This window comes from Onychomys torridus, chromosome 18 (assembly GCF_903995425.1).
Source record: "Onychomys torridus chromosome 18, mOncTor1.1, whole genome shotgun sequence".
NCBI classification, from domain to species: Eukaryota; Metazoa; Chordata; class Mammalia; order Rodentia; family Cricetidae; genus Onychomys; species Onychomys torridus.
The window spans coordinates 51,042,481-51,065,708 of NC_050460.1; the positions used below are offsets into that span (position 1 = coordinate 51,042,481).

General features: G+C 44.7%; 1 protein-coding gene across 2 annotated transcripts in view; it reads left to right on the plus strand.

Moving 5' to 3' along the window:
• Positions 1–23,228, plus strand: part of Rhobtb1 (Rho related BTB domain containing 1) — a 74,566-nt gene that overhangs the window by 1,446 nt on the left and 49,892 nt on the right. For both annotated transcript variants that reach the window (XM_036168449.1, XM_036168448.1), the window contains exon 2: positions 1,177–1,227. The gene's annotated coding sequence lies outside the window, so the exon portion shown is untranslated. The remainder of the gene's footprint in view (positions 1–1,176; positions 1,228–23,228) is intronic.

Here is a 23,228-nt window from a genome sequence, read left to right on the forward strand (position 1 = left end):
AAGCACAGGGTTTTGACTTGGCTTTGCACGTCAGCACACAAGCTGTGCCTGTGGAGCTGACTGTGTTGGGTGGGGAGCGGGGGTGCATGAAGGTTGACTCATACACACCGGCACAGAAAGTTGGGGAACTCTAGAAAAAGTCACAAGCAGGGGAGTCATCCTGACTTGGAACCTCCCTGGCCTGTGTTCTGGGGGAGCAGCTGAGCTCTTCTTGGGTGCTCAGCCTGGCCTTTCATTGGCTCTGGAGGTTCTCCACGGGGTGCTGCTGCTGCACTGCCTGCTATAGGAAACAAAGGGACTCAAAACCATCCCAAGCTTCCAGAGGCTTTCCGCTTTGCCAACAGCAGATAGTCAGCCACCAACAGGCTCCTAAGTTCGCTTATGAACACTACTTTGAGACTTGGTGTTGTATTTCATCTTCTATGATAGTTTAGACGCCTGTAAGAGCTGGTGGTTCCCACCATATAAACTCAAGCTTTTAGACCTTGAAGAACATCTGCAGGTTGCTCCACAGGAGGAGCGAGCATTCAATTATTATATTAAACAAGGCTCCCCCAGAGATTCCTGGATTATATTTTAATGTTAATATGGGTACGGGTTTGACCCATCCCACCCCAGTGTGGAAGGTTTTGGACCACCATTGGGGGGTGGGGAGGGTTATCATCTGTCTTTTAGGCTTACCTGCTCTTATCTTCCAAGATTGTGAAGGTAGTGGGCATTTCAAGACATAGGGCTATGTGTAATCACAAAGAGGCAGAGAAACACAGAGAAACTAGTTGGTATTATTGAATTAGTACTGCCACAAGAAAATAATAGAAGAACCTAGAAGTGCTTGCTGTGAGGTTAAGGTGATGTTGTTTAAAAATAACAGTTTGAAGGAAAATCTCTCGCCCCCTTCACTGACTTCTGCATCTTAAAAAGCCTGCATCACTCCCAAGTGCTTTTTCTGTACCATCCCCAAACACTCAGAAATACTTTTGTGGATGCTATGAAATGTTAGCATAGCTATTTCAGGATATACTTGACCCAAAGAAATGTCAGTGGGTGCATGGCATCAGCCAAAATCAGGTTGATGTGGAGGGAGACACAAAGCATGCTAAAAAACATGAGATACATGAGCAGCCTTTGGGCTGCTGGCAGGCAGTGAGATTTCAACAGTTTCTCTCTGTTCCCTAGGTAAGTCCAGCTGTGAGCGGGGACATCTGTTCTTCACTTCCAGCAAGCCAGGTCAGTGACTTTGTGCAAACCCACAAACATGGATGGTGCGGCCTCTGGTGCTGAATGTGTGTTTTAGAACGGGTTTCTTGTGTCTTGAAAGAAGTGGGTTTTTACGTTGTTACGAGTTCATGGTTGGTTGAAATCATTCTATTTTCTCTGTGAGGAAAACAATGCTCACATGACCCTTGTGCCCCTCACTCCTTTCTGCAGTTTTTTGTTGTTGTTGTTGTTGTTGTTGTTGTTGTTGTTGTTGTTGCTTTACTTGAAAATCAAAATAGTGCTAGACAGTTGAGGATCCTGGGAATCTGGGTGTCAGTGATGGAGACTTGAGTCACCTTCATCTTAGCCTTTGGGACATAGAAGAAAACTCAACAGAATGATAGTGGATATTTGTTGAGTATGAGTCAAGATTTGGGTAGTATTTGGTTTTGTACATTTATGTTTTTATTCTACATACACGTGTGTTCATACAAGTGGACAAACACACACATATATATATCATACATGTACACATATGCATATATAATCCTGTGGTATGCAACCACTTTTGAGTAATATTTTTAAAATATTATCTTACTCTAAAACATAAACTCCTACCTGAAAAATTCTTCTTCAACAGGGAGACTGAGGCCAAGAAAGGTTAAAGGATTTGTTGAACTCAATAGTTGCAGATCGCCCAGTGACACTCAACGGTATAGCTGTTTCTATAGAGTAGATCCCACTCTCTTGAGTAAAAGTAGGCACTTCCTGGCATGGATCTGATAAAGATCAGAATTTTCGTCATGGCAGAGGGGAGGTGTTCTGACTCTTAAGAAGTTTCCAAGCAGATTTAAGAGACAAGATGTTAGACATTTCCCATATGACAAAGTGGAGAATAAATCATGGTCGCACGGGAAAGGCCAAAGGCTGATTGGGGGGTCCACAGACCTTTCATAAGACTTTCAGCATTTTCTGTTCTGTGAGATTATTTTTAATTCCATGTACCAAGCACAAGTTTCCACCTACATAGATGATAAATGAGCGCTTGGGAATAGGCAGGACATGGAATTTCAAACCATCAGAGATTGTACTGTTGTTTAGAGCTATGGAGTTACAGGACCATGGAGGCAGAGACACTATTTCTTACAAGGCATCCCAACTTCAAAGCAGTCACTCTACAGCACATCTTTGATAAAACACTACAATGTGACATGGAGCCCTTCCAAACCTCTATGTGCCTGCACTGTTCTGCTTACAGCAGAAAGGTTTGGATACATAATAGATAAATCCCAACCCAAGTTCTGAAAAGGGCCAGTATCTAAAGTTATGAACACTTTCAGTTTGCACCCACATTGACAGCATCTCTTGCCTCTATTCCCCCACCCCCTTGCTCTTTTTTAAAGAATAATTTTGTAACAGTTGTTAATCCTTCTCGGAGAATTTAAACACAGAGTCATTAACAATGAAGTCGGGAACAGATTACTAAGGAGATCTCTAGATACCATCTTTTTCATGTACTGACAGCCCCAGCTCACCTAATCGAATTATAAAAGCACAGTGAGTTAAGGGGCATCTTTGATCAATTAAAAGGTAGTTACATGCTATTCTATAAGAGCTTGGTATATAAAAGCTGTTATATCCTAGACCATTACAAGACATGGTTTGTATTGGGGAGCTCCCATTACAGGCCAGGACCTCACCATTAATTGATATATGGCTAGCTGTGATAAATGATATGCCATAAAAAATAATCAATATGACAATCATGAATCTATAATTTATTTAAAGTAGTCAAATTACATAATATTGGAGCCAAAAAGAACCTTAGAAATTGCATGCTCTCTCTAATGACACTCAGTTAGCAGTCAGCTGTTTGCTTTTTTGGACACCAGAAGGCTTTGGTTATTGTGTGTGGCTTGTCTCTTGTAAAACAGCTAGAAACATTTGGAACCTTGTTGGCTTCCTTTGGTTAAACTAACTTATAGAAAACAGACAGACCTAAGCCTGGGAGATGGCGTGCTCTGGAAAGTGCTGGCTCCACAAACATGAGGCCCTGAACTGGATTCCCAGAACCTACCTTAAAAGAAAAAGCTGAGCATGCTTGTAATTCCATCGCTGGGGAGGCAGGGACAGATGGTTCCCTGGGGCTCTATGGTCAGTCAGCCTAGATCAGCAGATCTCAGTGAGAGATGCTGTCTGTAAAAAGAAAAAAGAAAAAAAAGAAAAGGAAAAAGAAAACAAAATGGACAGTGCATGGGGAACAAGAGCCAGAAGAGAGGTTCTATGTCCTCCATGTGCACCACACATGTGCACAGACACATACACACACACACACACACACACACACACACACACACACACACACACACACAAACCCTCACCTCTCTGTTGGTATTGATACAATAGAAAGCCTCCCTTTAGCTTCCCAAGGGTGATTTGAATCTGGTCTCTGTTCCCACCTTCTTTTACCCACCAAGGCTCTTCCTCAACTTCACAATACTAAAACAAAACTTGGAGAAGGAATTTGAAATAGGTTACAAACAGCTAAGGAACAATAAAACCAGAGAGGCAGGAGTGGAAGGAAATGTGGGAGTGGAAGGAGATGAGGGAGAGGGAGAAAGCTTGGAGGATGGCAGGACAGCGCCCAGTTGGACAGAATGGCCACAGATTGGTGATCTGGGAATTGTTCTAGTTTGTAAATCACATAAAGCCAGTGACTGACAAAAAAAAAAAAAAAAAAAACAGCCACTTCTCCCAGCCCCTTTGTTCCCTGGGCACCTTAGGGCAGAACTTGGGAAATGGGCCAGTCAAGACATGGGAAATGAAGGGTGAGCACGGCCTTGGTCTCCCCAGACGTCTGTGGCATTGCCTGTCTTCAGGTATTCCTTCTAGCTGTGACTCAGGACACGGAGGTACAAAAGGGCGAACCGCCCAGAGGTCCAGACAGAGCAACTGACACTTCCCTACCCTGCTCCTGAGTTCGTTGTGAATGCAGTGGCAAGATCCCAGTGCTGATGCGTTTGGACCTCAGGCTCTATCCGTCGGTGGAGTAGTTTCCTTTGGATTCTTAGCCATCCATAAGGCAAAGCGAGTGGCCCCCACAGCTATAACAACAATGAGGACTTCTTACATTCTTCCAAGATGCCAAGCATTTGGCTACTCTATGACTGATACTCATTTTCATTATCTATTACAATTTTATAGAAGCAAAATGAGAGGAGAGAGAGAGAGACAGGGACTAAGAGACCTTGAGTCAAGGAGCTAATAGAAAACAGAGCTTGAATTGATTGGACTTTAGTCTGCCCAGGGATTTGAATGCACTCTTGATGAACTCCTGGAAAGGGGTACTTTAAACTGTTGCGTTCCAGGTTACTCTTGCAAGGGGAGAAAGTATCTATGTGTGGTACAGCTAGCAAATGCATAACTTGAGGTACCTGGCCATCTTGCCCAGACAACCCTGCTGACTGCGGGTCATTTCTAATATATGCTGATGGAAGTCGCAGACATAAACACTCAAGTCAGTGAGGGTTGAATCATGGAGTCAGGAAAGTCCTTATAAGGTCACTTGTGTCAGCCCTCACGCTGGGGACAAAACCCTGGCTGGCACCAGGGAAGTGATGTAACTTGACCACTCTCATAGTTAATAAGTGACTTCTCCTGAACTCAGCCCAGCTCTCTCAATCCAACCCCAGGCTCCATCCCGTTACATAACACCGCCTAGGTAGTGCCAAGGCTTCTGAACTCTCTAACTTTGCCACAGTTCCAAATAGTGAGTCCAAAATACACACACACAGCCTAAGTCATGTTCAGCAAAGAGTGATAAGAGAGTGCCAGTGGGATGCTGATACCGGGGCACTAGGAGCAGCCCCCCTTAACGGCAGAGATGTCAACACAGAACGTTCCTTTTTCTCCTCATCAGAACATAACTCTCTCAGCTCTGATCCCGCCCAAGCCATCTCAGCTGAACGACCCATCCGGAGCTTTGTAATTTTGTCTCCACTCTGGCTGCTACTATCTGGGTGCTTTGGGTGAAATATGCTTTGGACTTCACTCTCTTTGCCTGAAAATGGCAATGGTATAGCCTCGACGTGCGGATTATGAGGATTGTCCTGAAATCACAGGTACAGACCTCATAGTGGGTGCTCACCAAGGTTAGTTTTTTTCTTGGCCTTCCTGGAATATCTGAACAGGAAACACTGTAACATATTTGGATAACTGTATTTTGTTCGCTAAGTTTACTGATGCCATTTTATCCTGATGCTACAAGAATAGTTACTGTAATGTCTCCTCTAGTTCTCTAGTTCTCGCTTATGTCAAGTCAGAGTGAGTGTTCTCTCTCCTTCCCTCTCTCTCCTTCTCCCTCTGCCTTTCTCTCTCTCTCTCTCTCTCTCTCTCTCTCTCTCTCTCTCTCTCTCTCTCTCTCTCTCTGTCTCCCCTCTCCTTCTCCCTCTCCCTCCCACCTCTCCGTCTCCTCCCAAGGCACATCCACAGTCGCATTTCTTTCTCCTGTGAGTCTCGAATCACAAGAGTGTCTATGAACTCGCTCATTGGTTTAGACTCTGCCCTAAACTAGATCTGGGTCTCTCATTCCCTTCCAGACACTGCTTGGTTCTAACATATTTTTTCACATGGACTTTGCATCTCCCAGCAACTGCAATGTTTCCCCACTGGTAACCAAGAGATATATCCAGAGATGGTCATGGCTCACAGATAACTTTTGCTTTCAGTTTTGAAACATGTCCGAGTTCCTGCTTCCTTTTCAGTTAGCGGCGTGCTGAGTATTATGGTCTGCTGGTTTGTTGTTGTTGTTGTTGTTTGTGTCGCTGTGGGGTGAATAGATAGGAGAGCATAACACTGCAATTTCACCCTTCCCCCTCTGCCTGGCCTAATGATTAGCCTGGCCTAAATGACACCTCTGGGAAGCAGTTCAGCACACGCCTCTCCCCAGCTGCCACCTTGTCATGTGGCTCTTGCTGCTCTGCTCTGGACTTTTGGAACCGAGTCTTGGCAACACATCCTGTCTATCACACAGCAGAGGGAAGCTGCCAGGACTGCTTTTTACCTTCACTTGTACCTGTTTCTTCCTTCTGCATTAATAATTCAGTGGCCTCAAATGGACTTCTTGTTCTTGATGGCACAGTTACCACTCAGTAGTTGACACGTGTGTAGTGCAAGATAGGTGTGGCCATTGTGTGTTTCCCTGGTACTGCGAAGCAACTAAGCTGGGGCCCTGTGCTTTCCAATCACCAATTGATGTATAGTCCCTAACTCTTATTACTAATCTCAGACGAGTTGAGCTTTGGTTTCAGTCCTTAACAAGGAGTTAATTTTGCTGAAACCTAGGCTCCAATTTTATTAATGTGCATGAATGGGAATGGGAATTTCAGGGGGGAAGATAGTCTGATTCAGGAGGTCTGAGGTAGGACCTGGCATCGGAGTCTTCCAACAAGCCAGTGAGATTTGCAGGTAGTTACCTCAGGGTATCTCACGAGCTTGTACTGGACAGGCTGTGGCTGGACCCCTCGCCTAAGTCTGTCTGCTAGAGTCTTAAACAAGGAGGAAGTGGCAACAGTGGTGTGTGGGGAGATAATCGTGTCAGCTACTCTCCTTGTGAGAAAACTTGACAGGGGCAACTCAAGGGAGGAAGGGTTTATATAGGCTGACAGTTTGTGGGGAAGGCATTCCGGCCAGAGTGTGAGGCGGCTGATCACATCACATCTGCAGTCAGGACGGAGAGCGAGAGGGAGGCTGGTACGCAGCTTGCTCTCTCCTTTTTAATCCCGAGACCCCAGAGCGTGGGCTGCTGTCAGCCACCTCCTCCAGGAGTTTTCCCTCTTCAGTTAAATCTCTCCATAAACGTTCTCACAGACATCATACCCAGATGCCTGTTCCCATGGTGATCCTAAATCCACTCAAGTTAACGAGAAAGATTGACCACCACAAGAACTACTGCATATGTGTGCATCAATCTAATTAGAAGTGCTTCTAGAGGTTGGAAATGTAGCCTAGTGGTGGAGTGTGAGCTTAACATGTCCAAGGCTCTGGGCCCAGTTCCCAGCATATACATACATACATACATACACACATACATACATACATACATACATACACACATACATACATACATACATACATACCCACCCAAATGCTAATGACATCAAGACTAACTGTAGAACAAACAATTAACAGGCAATAACATTCACCATACCTCTTACTATAACTCTTACATTAATGATTGTTTCTCACTGAATGGTACACACACACACACACACACACACACACACACACACACACACACACAAACTCTTCTGTCCACAGCCAACATATAGTTAATCTGGAAGTGCAGTTCAGTTCCCACACAAGGGTTTCGTTGTCTTTCACAATGACGAGTCAGGGAGAAGTGAAACCACAGAAGCAAAGGTCCAAGCTGTTCGATGGTGGGAGGGAGTCTATGCCCAAATCGGGTAGACGTGTTTAAACTCTGCAAAGACATCTCCTCAGATGAACTGTTCGCGACCTAACCGTGACACACACAGCACGCTTTTTATGTTATTCTACAGAGCAGTAAAGTGAGCCCGGACTTGAGGTGGCCAGTTCCTGTGGTGTTAACGCTTCTGAGGTGACAGAGCTCAGAGATGCCACAGAAACATACTCTTCGGCTGCATTTCCAGCCCGCACATAAGAATGCAGTGACCACCTCTATGGCATAGATTCTGCAGATACATTTTTAGTGACTCTATTCCTACCGTGTGAGTGTTTTGCCTACGTGTATGTCTGTGCCCCACGTGGGTGCCCAGTGCCCACAGAGGCCAGAAGAAGGCATCAGATTCTTTGGAACTGGAGTTACAAGGGGTTTGTGAGCTGCCATGTGGGCACTAGGGATCAAATTTGGGTCCTTGCCAAGGGCAGCCAGTGTTCTTCACTGCTGAGCCACCCCTCCAGCCCAGCATAGATTCTAATAAAATATAAAATGATCAGAAAAATGATGGTTTTTGAGGACTTAGTATAGTTTTATTTAACTGTGAGTTTCTATAACTTGTTTTTTTTTTAATGCTGACATTTTTAATGGACTTGTCAAATTCTGCACTTTGCACTTGTGAACTAGTGGGGCCTGGCCCCAGAACACTGACAGTTCTGTGGTTCTCAACTTTGGCCTTAGCTCGATTAGGATACCCTGAAGGACTTCTTCCCTCCAGTTTTAATCTTACAGATGTGTCCCATGTGGGTGCTAGGGATCTGAACTCAGGTCCTCACTGTACTAGCTAAAGTCTCTTGCTAGCCTACCCTGCACACTTTATAGTGTCTAGCTTCTATCCCCTGGTGTTGTGTATGTGAGATCCATCCTTAATGAATATAGCAAGACTTCCTCCATGTTTAGTGGTGTAGAGTATTCTATTGTATGACTGGATCTCAATTTATTATTGGCTTATCCATTCTACATGTAATGGGTCGTTTCCAGCGGCTGGTCCCTATGAACTGAAGTGCCAAGAACATTCTGGTATAGATAGTAGCATTATTCTAGTCAAAACAAATCCCCCACTGACTCTACTGGGCATCAGATTTCTTTCCTGACCTCTGTCCAGCCACCCTTCTCTCCTTCTCGTATAGCACAGCCAAAGCCATTGGTCCCTTCATGGGAAAGTGCCTTTACTTCGCTAAGTCCTGAGGCCATGGCTTCTGCTGACCATAGACTGTCCTCCTGACTCTTGGCCATGCAGGGTTCCCAGCTGCCCCTCTCATCGGGGCATCTGCACGTATTCTAGAGAGCCATGACATCTGGCTTCACATCGCTAAGCAGGGAGAGAGTAACAGATATTGTGGCAATGGAACCAAAGGCCAAGCTTGGCAGCCAGTCAGTAAGGCTCCTAGAGAGAGGCTTCAGCTCAGGGAAATGGTTTCCCGGTGTGTATCAAACAAAAATTAACAGTGGACTCCCTTGACTAGAAGTCCATCAAGCACTCTGCCCAGTCATGACTTGCTCTGGAGATTGTGTTGCCCTTCGGCTGTTGAGCAGGTGACCCCTGCCTTTAAGGTATCATTTGGGGAAATTTATGGAGAGAGAAGAGGAGGGGTAGGGAAGAAGATGGAGGAAAAGAGAGTGAGATTTTTTTTTTCATCTGCTTAGAAGTGAGCACATCATAAGCCGGGAGGTGGTGGCACACGCCTTTAGTCCCAGCTCCTGGGGGGCAGAGCCAGGTGGATCTCTGTGAGTTTGAGGCCAGCCTGGTCTCCAAAGCGAATTCCAGGAAAGGTGCAAAGCTACACAGACAAACCCTGTCTCAAAAAATAAAAAAATTTAAAAAAAAAAAAGAGTGAGCACATCCTAACCCTAACTGGCATAATGCAGTTTCCTCAGTGTGTAACTGGTTGTTCAGCCATAAGGCATCTTTAGCAAATGCCTGTGTTATAAAGAATCGCCCTCCGACAGCTCTGGAAAAGGTTTTCAGTGAACCAGCTACAAAGCGCCATCTGCTCTTGGACATCTTAGCACCAGTGTTGTTATTCTCTCCAAAGTGGAATCCTGCTTTCTCAGAGAAGCGTTTTATGGCCCGGCCATCACTTTAAAGAACTGACCAGCACTGTCATTTTATTAACTCTTGACCAAGTTTTCCTAGCCTGCTCTTTGCCACACAGCTCAGCCACATGGTAACTCTGGAAGGTATCTGTTTAAAAAAAAAAAAAAGGCTCCCAGTATAACATACATGTAGAGTCCATGGAAAAACATCTGAAGATCACAATCGTACATCAGGATACACCTTCTTAAACAGTATAGCCACAGAACACACAACTAGACCAATCAAGAGCCAGAATGCCAGGCAGGGCTGGAAGTGGAGGCAAGAGATTCAAAAGGTTAAAGGTCACCCTCAGGTACATGTCAGTCACAGACTAGCGTAGGTTATGTGATACCTCTTCTAAAACAAAAGCAAGTTGAGGGAGGTAGGAATTTGACTCCGTTGCTAAAATACTTGCCATGTAAACATGAAGACCTGAGTTGAGATCTCTAGGATCCACACGAAAAGCTGGGTGCCATGGTGCATCCCCCGTATTGGGATGGGGTAGGGGTGTACAGGCAGATTCCCGGAACTCACTAACTTAGCCAGTCTTCCAACTCCAAGTCAGTGAGAGACCTTGCCTCAAAATAGAAGATGGGAAGGGGCTGAGGAAGACACTGGCCTCTCTGACTTCTGCATGCACACATATGCACATGCACATACATTTACCACTGGCATAAAAATGCTAAAAATAAAATTTTAAGAACCACCAAGAATACCACCAACACTTGCCTGCACCTACCACCCCACCACGGTTGATGTGCTAAATCCCACACCCAGGGTGAACCCTTCACCAACAGACCCTGATTCTGCATTAGACTGCCACTTCACCTGAGCTAACTAATGCCAGTTTCAGGCACATCTCTGTCACCTGTGGATCTGAAAACTCATGGAAAGTCACCCTTTCCCATGCAATAATAGTGTGAAACTGTGCATGAGTGTGCATCAGTATTTACATGCCTATGACTTCGGAAACATAGACATGCGCACAGCATGCCAGGTGGAAAATCCAGAGTTGCTTCCCTCTTAATGAATGTCAGTTTCAGGCATACTGCATTGCTGGCCCATGATTAAATTAGTGTAACAGTGATTGATTCCTGCAGAATCCATTTGCTTTCTAACTTCTTCAATTTGTTCATTTCTGTTAGCATAAATATTTTCTTTGGATGCCCAAACTTTCAAAGCCAAGAATTCTTCCTTTTCTGCTGGAAATAGAATTGTATGTGTTTGTTCTGAGTGGCCTCAGCTGTCTTTTTATTTAGTTCAGTTTCCGTGTCTGGCATTCAGCAAAATATCATTTTGATTTCTGGTTGGTTTGGGGGTTTTCTCTTTTGCTTTTTTTCATTTGAAAGTCTGTGTCAAAGAAAAAAAAAAATGCTGGCCGCACTTTGAAAACATGTCTTTTTAAGCAGCTTAAGCATCTTCAAAAATCATTTTTAGGGGTCTAGAGAGATGGCTCAGAGGTTAGGAGCACTTGCTACCTTTGCTCTTGCAGGGAACCTGTGTTCAATTTCCAGTACCCATATGGCAGCTCAGAACTACCTGCAACTCTAGCTCCCGGAGCTTTGATACCCTCTTCCAGCCTCTGAAAGAGCAGGCACACCCAGGCAAGACTCCCATACACAGAAAAATTAAATTTAAACATTAAAACAATATTTTTTAGGGGCTGGAGCAATGGCTTGGTGGGAAAAAGCATTTGCAATCCACGCATGAGGACCTGAATTCGTATCCCAGGCCCCCCATGTGAAGCTGAGCATGGCCCTGTGTGCCTATAACTCCAGTGCTCTGGCTATGAAAACAGGAGGTTTTACTGGGCTTGCTGGCCAGCAGCCTATCCTCAGGTTCAGTGAGACCCTGTCTAAAGGAAATAAAGGATAGAATAATAGAGCAAGGCGCGCGCGCGCACACACACACACACACACACACACACACACACACACACTGCTAATAATAATAATGGTTTTATAACTGGCACACTAAGTATAATTTGCAATATGTGGTTACATTATACAGTCCTTATATTTTTAAAACCTGAAATACTTTCCTTTATACAAGTAATGCACACTGAACTTGGTGGTGCACACCTTTAATGCCAGCCCTGGTGGTGGTAGATGCAGGTGGGTCTCTGGGAGTTCAAGGCCATCTTAGTCTACACAGTGAGCTCCAGGAGAGCCGGGGCTACATAATAAGACCCTGTTTCGAAAACACTCAAAGTAAGTCAAAGCAGTAGTTTGTAAAGAGTACGACTATCCTGCCATGGAAGAATGAAATACTGACGTACTGACTGATGCCAGCCACAACATGGATTAACCTGAAAACATTTGCTGGGGGGAGGAAGACAAATAGAGAAGACCCTAGATGCATGACTCCATTCATGAGAAATGTCACGAGCAGGCAGATTCACCAAGAGAAGAATGAGTGGTGGTTAGAGCCAGGGCAAGTGACAGCTGGGATGAACAGACATGATGCTAGGGTTTCTTCAGGGGGTGATGGGCTGTCGCTGCATATGAAGGTCATTGTCTAACTGGGAATATTAAATAAATAAATAATAAATTAATTAATTAATAAACATAAATAAATTATTAAGAATTTTTTTTTGTTGTTTGTTTTCGAGACAGGGTTTCTCTGTGTCGTTTTGATGCCTGTCCTGGAACTCACTCTGTAGACCAGGCTGGCCTCGAACTCACAGAGATCCGCCTGGCTCTGCCTCCAGGTGGTTGGTTTGAAGGCGTTGCTGGGATGAAAGGCGTGCACCACTGCCGCCTAGCAAATTATACATTTTTAAAGGAGTAAGATTTACAGTATGTAAATTTGGTCCCAATGTTTTTTTAAAGGTCATATAAATACACTGTTGAGAATGTAGAAACCAACTAACAAAAGGTAGAACAATGTCGGGAATGGGGACTGGGAGATGACTTGGTGAGTGAGGTGCTTGCACACAAGTGTGAGGACAGGAGCTGGAATCTCCAGAACCCACATTAAAAGCCAGGCAGGCCTGGTGGCCCACCTGTGACCCCGGCACTTGGCAGACAGAGACAGGGATCCCCTGGGACAAGCTGGCTTAGCCAAATTGGTGAACTCCAGGTTCATCAAGAGACCTTGCCCAGATAAACAAAGTAGAGAGCAATCACAAAAGACAGCAGATATCAACCTCTGACCCCCCCCACCCACACACACATGCACACACCATGAACATCCACACACATGTACCCACACACATGCACGTGGAAAGAAGCGATAGGAATGAGCCTTTGCTGTTTCATCCAACAGCAGCTCCTGCTGTCTGCTCCTTCTTTCCCTTCCAGTATCTTCTCTGCATTGTTGTTGCAATTGAAGAGGCTGATGTTGTTTTCCAAGATGACAGGGACATCATGTCTACATTACTACACTCTTAAGTAGTCATGCATAAATATTGCCACTCACTAACAAGGCCGGAGCCCAAGGAAGGTCCATTAAGTTGGCAATAGGTCTTACATAATGGATGGGAAGGGCAGGAAGCAAGCAGGTTGTGATGGCTACTCCTACAAAAGGAAAGGAAGTATGTCCCGGGAAAGACAGAGGGCCTGGCGGGCAGAGAGACACTCTGGTGCATGCCAGAAAAGAGGGAGCCCTAAGGACAAGCACTCTGAGGAGATTGTTTTCCGAGTTGTGCTGTGAGGCTCACACATTCTGTGGAGCACTCTTCTCTAGAATCCCTTGCCTGTTGTGGTGGGCATGCCCCATCACTGAGACAGAGCTCCATACAAGGGAAGGATGAGGTCCCTGCTTTTAGACTATGCCTCCTTGGGCATTTGATAGAGCTCTCGGCTGTGCTTCCAATCATGACCCTACTATGTTACCCTGCTCTGCTATATTTGCTTTTCTTCCCTTGAATGTTTGCTTTTCCTTTATACTTGCAGAAACACAACTTTTATCAACAGCCTGAGATCAGGCTTCCCGAGTATGAGGCATACAGAAGTGATTCAACTACTTTACAAGCATGATCTAATCTAATCTTCAAACAACCTTGTAGGGGGAAGTTTCTCGGTCCCGCCCAGGCCCATGGTCTGGACAAATCTCTCCCACTCGAAGTCCTGCAGCTGCTTATAAAACAATCACTCAGAGGCTTATATTAATTACAAACGGTGTGGCCTATGGCTCAGACCTCTTGCTAGTTAGCTCTTACAATTTAACTTAGCCCGTGTCCACTGTGTTTTGCCACGTGGCTTCGTGACATTACCTGTTCTCTCACATGTTGCTTCTCCTGGCAGCAGCTCCTCTGACTCTGCCTTTCTCTCTCTCTCTCTCTCTCTCTCTCTCTCTCTCTCTCTCTCTCTCTCTCTATTTCCCACCTGGCTCCATCCTACCCTGCCATAGGCCAATGCAGCTTTATTTATTAACAAATGGGAATAACACATATTCACAGCATTCAGAAAGATGTCCCACAGCACTTTCCCTTTTCTGTCTAATCAAAAAGGAAGGTTTTTTTAACGTAGTAAAAACACATATAACAAAACAGTTATCAAGCAAGAATTACATATACAATATCTAGTCTAGTTGTATTTGATGAAATTAAATACCCTATCATCTGTCCTATCTTTGTGAGTCTAAAGTTTCATATATAATTTATTTTTTATTGTAACTAAGGAAAACTATAACTACCTAGTCTTTAATTACATCAAAGACCCCAGAAGGATATAATATTATCTGAGTAAACAGGAAGTACATTGTAAGCAACTTCCAAAATTCTAGAAATGACAGAGACATATGGCTGTCTGGACAGTTACCCAAAGTTCCTCTACAGCACTGGGGCATCCATCTTCAGTGTACAGGCCTAGAGTCTTTGGCATATTTTTCAGTGGAGCAGGAAATTTGAAGGATTATCTCATCTATTGACAAAGTTCATCAGTTGTTTTTCTCTGTATCTTGCAGAATGTCTGGCAATTTCTTGTATGGAGCAGGAAACTGAAGGACCATCTTGCCTTGTTTTGGCAAAGTTCAATGGTCATCTTTCTATAGGTCCTGCTTGTCCAGTTTATACAACATACAGTCAAGCAGTCAAGGCAAAAGCAGTTTCTTGCCCAAATGGCTAACTTTTGCCACAAAGAAAGGAAATTCTGTATGGAATTTCTTCAATGCCCATCATCTTCTGTGAAGTAGATTGGTGCTGCCAGGAGCAGACATGTCTCAATGTCCAGAAAAGTCTGTTCTTAAAACATTTTAAATGCCATATTCTGTAGGTCTTTAAAGTGTGTGAAGATTACATACCTAATTGAAATATAACTGTGTACCTAGAAAACTTAACCAACATGACTACAAATTTGATTATCATAGATGACTATTAATCTCTATTTCTTAATTATATATTATAATTTTAAATTAATTGCATAAACATAATACCTTAAACAAGAATAGAAATATATATATACATATATATATATAAAACAAAATTAACTTTAAATTTGTATTAATAAACCAAATCCATATTAATATAAAATAGGTAAGATTAATAGTTCTTTTTTGGATTAAAGTAGATTCAATAACCTACACTTTTATCCTATCATTTCTATATCCCCTTTTCTTTTTAGAATGAGATCCATTAATCTAATCTCCTTTGATCAGATTTTTTTCTGACCATTATCCATAGTAACTTGTAACCAACCCCTCTAAACAAATAACAAATATCCATAATCTATCTTTGGGAATGTGGATGTAGTTCTCTAGACTACTTCCTGCTGATTGGAGGCATTGGTAATCTTATGGGAACCCTGAGAAAATTATAATTATGGTCAAGTCCTGACTGGAGTAGTCTGCAAGGCTGGATTATCTCAGCCAGCAGCCTTGAAGCCTTTCTGCATACAGAACTCAGAGGAAACTGCAACTCTAGAGGCACTCTAGAATGTTGAATCATCTGGGCCATCTGCTGCTCCCATTGGAGATTTTTCAGGGAGTCTTGTTTGATCAAATCATATTAACCTGGAAGCAATCCACAGGTTCCCATCTTCTGTGGAAACAAAAGCAGGACCTCTTTTCCAAAGCAACATATCCTTAGACCCAAATTTTGAAGTCAAGATACCTTTAAAATATACATATTGGTTTAACTTAGTAGCCCCTACAATCAAATGTCTCTCTGCAGTTAAAAATCCCAAAGACAACACAATAATATGCAGTATTCAGACTCTCTGTGTAATTTCCATCTTCAGTGACTCTTAGCTCTGTTCTAAAATCTCTTCTTAAGTTCTCTCAGGTTTTAGGTGGAAACTCTTGCCCCATGTTGGGCACCACTTGTTATGATCAATCCATGTGAGTCTCTTTAATGGGTAATTGGGATTTATAAAGATATAAATTGGGAAAATACACTCACAATTACAAAACTGAGTAAACAGCTAGAGTCCTCCTCTGTTCTGTCTGGGAGCGAATGCACCTGGCCATTCAGTGTCTGATCACACCAAGAAGAACATGACCCCTCTCCTTTTTCTTTTAAGAGTCATATATGAAGGCAAGATGCAACACCTCTTTTGGGCTGTATAGCCCAAGGTCATGGGCAGAGCAAATAGCACTATACAACCTCTTGAGTGGGGCTATCTCTAATTTATAGAGGAAATAAAGGCTTGGTTTAAAAATTATGCCCATACCTTCTGTGGTGTGTATGTCTTTAATTCCAGCAGTTGGGCAGCACAAGCAGAAGCAGACGGATTGCTATGAGCTCCAGGCCAGCCAGAGCTACAGAGTGAGACATGTCTTGAAAGAAAGAAGTGGTGGCAAAGAAGAGAAGAAGGAAGGAAGGAAGAGAGGGGAAGAAGGAGGGAGGGAATAGAGGAGGGAGGAAGGAAGGAAGAAAGGAAGGAAGGAAGGAAGGAAGGAAGGAAGGAAGGAAGGAAGGAAGAAAAATCCCCAAGATCACACAACAAGCTTTTTTGTTAATTCTCTCCCCTCTTGCTATCAATTTGGGTTGCTTTGTTGAGTGTGTGTGGGTGTATACATGTGTGGAACCCAGAAGTTGACAACAGTTGGCTTCCTCCATCACATTACTTTTTGCTGTTTAAGTCACATTACTCATGGTCTCACCAGACTGGATGTAGAACTTGGAGATTCTGCTAGTGTGTCTGGCCAGGGAAGCCCCAGAGTTCCTCCTGTCTCCACTTTCCTAGTGCTGGGATTATAGGCACTCACTGCGGAGCCCAGAGTTTTGGTGGGTGCCGGGGATCAAACACAGATCTTCCTGTCTATGCAGCAAACTGTCACCAAGAAAGCCAATTCCTCAGACCCTGACTTCTGCCATTCTTAATAAACACACGATAGATATGTCTTCTAAAAGTGTTGGACATTTATGGAGCTGCTTCCTCAGCTGGATGTTTCGGGAAGCAGTCCCTTCATGTCGTAAGAGTTCAGGAGGCAGCGGTTGTAAAACTCTCTCTTTTGAGTCATTCATTTCTTTGTGATCGAAATATTTGGTCCATAGAATTTGCACTTTGCGTGTGGAGGGAGAGAGAGTTAATCTTCATGATCTCACATGTGCTAAACACACTTGAAGGAAGGTTCGCTGGCTCCTTTAGATTTGAAAACACCCAAGAAACCTATTGACTCTGCTGCTTGTCACTCAAGCCCCACGCCTGATGCTTGCTTGTTTTCACTCTTACTCTGACATTGATTGGCTTTGATTTTTCAGCCCACAGGCTTCAATTCTCCTGCGAGCTTTCCTTGAACTCGCCGTTTTCTTCCTGTGCACCATGTGCCCTTTGATTTATTAAGATTTATTATCGCTTTGATGTTTCTGTTAGGAATTGCCCCCCCTTTTTTTTTCTTTCCAAGTAATCTTTGAGAGATAAGTTGTGTACATACGCAATGTCATTGCCTGATTCAGATAGATTTGGCTGTCTGGTTGTTTTTCCTGTCTCCTAACATATCCCAGGCTGGCCTGAAACCCCTTCATCCACCTCTCAGCACTGGGACCTGTTGTTCATGACCCTGCCTGCACCTGGCTTACCCCCCCCTCCTCTGGTCTATCAAGTTGTTCTTTGCTCCCTCAATTCTTCAGAACAAATACTACCTGGGAGATGTGTTTTGACATCCACCCTTTTGATTGTCTGCTACCCCATCTCCGCCTTCAGTTCTGTGTGCAGAAGGACTTCTGGTGTTCTGCTAGCCCCTCACATGTCTTGCCATGTTCTCACGTCTGCTGTTTATTACCACCCAAGTTTTGTTTTGTTTTTAACACGGAGCCCCTTATGTCATTCACAGGCTGCCTGTATTTCTCTTGTTTCATTACCTGCATGACCTCATTTGCTGTTTGCTTACACATAGTTTAGCTTCATTGCTATTGGTCACATCTTTAATTTTCTTTTCTTCTGTTATTTCTCATAGAGTATCCAGGGTTTGTAACAGGTCTCATATGTCTTCCTTCATCTATTAAAAAAAATAGAAGGAAGGAAGAAAAAAAAGAAAGGAAGGAAGAGAGAAAGAGAGGGGGAAGGAAGGAAGGAAGAAAGAAAGAGAGAGAGAGAGGAAGGAAGGAAAGAAGGAAGAAAGAAAGAGAGAGAGGAAGGAAGGAAGGAAGGAAGGAAGGAAGAAAGAAAGAAAGAAAGAAAGAAAGAAAGAAAGAAAGAAAGAAAGAAAGAAAGAATTGGTTGAGAATGGAAGTATCTGCTAAATCCCTCAGGCTATCCTTAGCTCTGTCACAGTCCCCAGCAGCCATCCCGTTCCAGCGAGGACAAAAGTTAATGAATACATTACAGCTGGAGAGAGACTCTAGAAGTGAGATAAGGACATGAGTGAGCAGTGTGGCAGCTCGGGAGTCTTCCATGCATGTTCACACTTGGAAAGTGCCCCCCCTCCACCCCTCCTTACGCTTGTATCACAGCGGCTCCCCTCACAGCATCTAGATAGAAAGGCCTGGACAATCAGGTAGGGGGATGCTAGGATAGTACAGAAATCCCTGTCACACGCTCAAAGCTCTATATCTGGCCATCTTCAGTAAGAGGCCACGGGGCCGCTCCATGCTGAGGGCAACATGTCCATCTCTCAGAGGCCCTCTAATGTCGCCCCCACCCCCCACCCCCGCCATCTATTTTTCCAGCCATGTTCATAGTCATCCCAGCCCTCATGATTCCACTATGGTTATGTGTGATGAAGAACATGCTGCTTGCTGCTGGGACCAATTCCTTCCCTTTGAAAATGGGCAGGCCACAGGCCACGAGTACGTTTCTTGCTTGGCTCCCTGGAAGAGATTTGGCAGGTGTCCTTCAACTTCTGGCATACAGCTACTCCTCACCTTCCTTTCTGATACTGTTGTTGAAGCCGGCTAATTGTACTTTATGGCCTGGTTTCCATATCTGTTACCTGTCCTTCTCCATATCTCGTTGGTGCCTAGGCCTCTTCTTTCTCCTTTCCTGCCAGGTTCACCAGACTCACAAGAAGGGTTTGAAAACCCTTTGGGTTGGGTACTAACGTCTGAGAGGAAATGGGAACTTCGCTGTAGCTCTCTATATAAATATTATTAAAGTTTATAAATGGGTGGTAGGTGTTGGGGCACAATAATCACCAAGTTCTTTCATTGTTCCCAACCAAATAAAGCCTGCAGTGCCTCTTGTCTGTGTTTGTTGGCACTCTTCCTTATCCCGTGACGTCCAGTTCTGTGAAGGGACCTGGTCTTGATCCTCATGGTTGCCTGGGGCCGGGGCTTCTTCCTCCAGGCCATCGGTGGCATTGGTCCAGGAGGATGAAGGGAACAGGATTCGGATGGCTGATGGAGACAGACCTCCAGGAGACAGACTTCAGTGAATCAGCTCAACTGTATTCTAGAGGATAAGGAATATGTAGGACTGGGGAGGCTGGGGACAAACCTTAATTTGCATTAATTGGCATGGTCCTAGCACGAGTCTTAGTTATTATCTGTGCAGTAGGGGAGGCTTCTAGCAGGACTCTGTGCCAAGGGTCGAGCTAAAGATAAATCAGGCATCTGGCTTAAAGATAGCTTTCGGATAAGGTCAGTCCTCCGGACCCAGGGACATTCTCCAGATAAGAGCAGGTAGAGAACAGGAAGTTTCTCTGGGGAGGGGGGGGGCGTCTCCATGTCTTGGAACTTCTGGGAAAGTCTGCCAGGCCATGACAGGTTGCAACCTCTGACCTGCCAACAAGGCCTTCCAACAGTTCCCATGGTAATGGATGCCCTTCTTGCCAGGGCACAGTAGTGGGTGTGATGCCACCTGCCAAGTACTGCTCTCTCTCATGATGGGCCCACAATAGATGTCCCTTAAAGTGTTCCTCTCACCCACCAAAGTCTTAGCCCCTTGCTACCCTCAAGGCCACTGGACTTAATAATCAGTCAGCAGAGGCAGCTGCATAGGAGTTCTCTGCCAACCCCAGGCCCAAGGTTTTCTAGGGAGAGTAGGGTGGTTGGGCATCTGTGCCCGACTCGACATTTACTGAAATGTGCATATGGGCAAGGTACTGGGAAAATATTTAAAGGGTAAAAGAAAAAACTTCTGACAGCAAGAATGTGTAGTCTAGAGCTGGAAACACAGCTCATTAGTGTGCTTGCACAATGTGCATAAAGCCCAGGATAGCAACCCATACCCTTGACCCAGTTACTCCTATATACCCACAGGCCTGCATACATTTCTGTAGTTGGCCCAGAAGGAAAAAACAATTTTAGTCAGTGGGTGAGGATGAGCTGTGGTGTAAGCAGAGCCGTCCGAGGGAGCGTTATATGGCCTACTTGTAGGAGAAAGTAGGCCAGCCTGTCTAGAATGGAGCACATAAGCTACTTGGGGTGGTTAGTCTGGAGTTTCATGCTTGGCAGGTGGGGCAGGGTCTTCCTGTGTAGCCTTGGCCGGTCTCAAAGCGGAGATCTTCCTGCCTCAGCTTCCCGTGTGGTAGAATTTACAAGTGTACGCTACCAAGTCCAGAATTTGTATATATCTTTTAAGGTTTTTTTTTTTCCATTTTTATTGCTTTTATTTAGTGTGTGTGTGTGTGTGTGTGTGTGTGTGTGTGTGTGTGTGTGTGTGAGAGAGAGAGAGAGAGAGAGACAGACAGACAGACAGACAGACAGACAGAGACAGAGAGACTTACACATGTACATGTCATGGCCCAACTGTGACAGTCAGAGGACCCTTTGTGTGAGTCTTTTCTCTCCTTCCATCATACATGTCCCAGGAATAGAGCTCAGGTCATCAGGCTTGGCAGCCAGGCACCTTAACCCAGTGAGCCATCTCTCAGGCTCCATCTTTTAAGCTTTATTTTTCCTTCAGTGAAGGCAACTTAAGTATAGCCGAGGTAGAAGAGAAAGTTTATGCCCATTGCTGACTCAAAACTCAGTGACCTCCGGTTTTTTGAAAAACAGAAAACATGGCCTTGCTGTTATCACAGGACTCAAGGAAGGGCCGTGAATGGATGTGTTAAAAAGCACCATTTCATTTCCAAAGGACAGCCCTGGGTTTCCTGGTGCCCTGGGGCCTCTGTCCAGCATCCTGTTATTTAAGTTTCTCATGAAAACACTTAATCAAACTGAAAAAGTTGTGATGGGAAGGACAGTTCTGCTGACTTGGGTGACTTTATCTGAGAGATCACGTCTCAGCGGCCTTGACTGGAAGCTCTGGCCTGGCCCTAACTGCCCCTTTCCCAGCCCTGAATGCAGTCTCCACTACAGTGAAGATGCTTACCTTATATATAAAGCAGCCCCTGCCTGCCCAGATCACAACTGAGAGTGCAGCCTGACACCCCCTGCAGAAAGGAAAATGGGCCGCCATCTGTCTGTCATCACTATCACATGGTTTCTGGCACTTCTGTTTTGTTCATGGCAATGGTAGAAAGTTTTCAATTTTTCTCCAGTGCTGACTCCTCAAATACCAGAATTGTGTTCTTGGTTCAGCCAGTATTTTTTGCTGATGACCAACCTAAACGATGTCTTACATAGTGGATTATTGGTTTCTCTCAGGGACAAGAAAAACACAGCTGTAGAAGCTACCTGTGCGTGAAGCTGGGGGCCTCAACTCCTGTTCTTAAGCAGGCTGCTCCCGGGGCCTTGGTCAGAATAACAAGTTCAAGAGAGACAGGGGAAGTGATGACGGGAGAGGCGGAGCACCCCAAAAATGGTTGTTCCAAATTAATGAAGGTGAAATGCCTTTGACAAATGATGGCCCTGCCCCACACTCCCTAAGATCTGAATTTCTTAATGAGGGAGGAGTCTTGCAGCCTGGTCTGAACGCACTATGTGACCAGATACCGAGGTGGCGTGCCTGTTGGGAGCAAACCAGCCCATCCTGAGTTTCTCCTCAATATGGAATTATGGGGGCCTAGACTCTAAGGTCATGCAGCCACTCTTTCTTTCTTGGGAGCCTGTTTCATAGGGACAGACAAGACACTACAGAAACCATCATTTCAAGGGCTGGGGGTGAATAAGGTACTGCCTTGGGAAGAGAAATGATTTGAAAATACCAGAGGAGCTGAGGTCGTATTCCAACATGGCTGTTGTTTTGCCCATGATTCACACACACACACACACACACACACACACACACACACACACACACACAGAGAGAGACAGACAGACAGACAGACAGAGAGACAGAGAGAGACAGAGACCGAGAGACAGACAGACAGAGACAGACAGACAGAGACAGAGACAAAGAGGAGAATATGGGGCCAGATGGCACAGTTAGGCGTGGCTTACGGAAGAGGTGTATTGCACATTAGCACACAGCTGAACTCTAGAGCTATGTAATGTGGCTGGGTAAATGACATGGGCATTTGGGACGTATCAGCTTTACCAGAAAGTAGAAATAAAACTCAGACACTTCTGCTCCAAGAATCTGTCAGTCAGAGAACGGAGCAAACTGGTCCGTGGAGAAGAAGGGTAGCTGGGAAATCCTCTAGAGTTAATAGTATCTGAAAACAGTTTTAAGGAATAAATAGAAGTTTCCAGATGAGCAAGAAGTCGAGGAAGGGCGGAAGAAGGGATAAGGCCTGTAAAGGTGCCTGGTCAGGTCTCAAACCGCACTTAGAATTGAAGGAATCACCTGGGAGGCTAATGCATGAAGCACTGATGTCCACTGCCACTGGAACAAATGACCAAACACTGAGTGAGATGAAGCAAGATGCATTTACCCACCCTCAACGCTGGAGACCAAAGGTCTTCCAGCTAAAAGCATTGGTGGGCTCTGTTCCTTCTGGAGGCTGGTGAAGAGAATGGCGCCTTACCCTTTCGCCTTTCCAGAGCTCACCTGCATTCCTGACTCTCTGGCCCATTTCCTTCCTTTTCAAAGCAAGTGGGAAAGCATCTCCATAGTTCTCTCTAGCCTGGATCTGCTGTTTGCTTCTCCCACATTTAAAAAGCACACTCAAGAGTACAGTGGGGTCCAAAGAGCTAAACATTTCACTTCCTTCTGTAGCTCTTAAGGGTCCCATGCAATGGAACAAATCACATTCAGAGGGACTAAAAAAAAGGATTTCAGGCACTGTTACTCTGCAAATGATAAATGCCATGTAGGAGGCAGACAG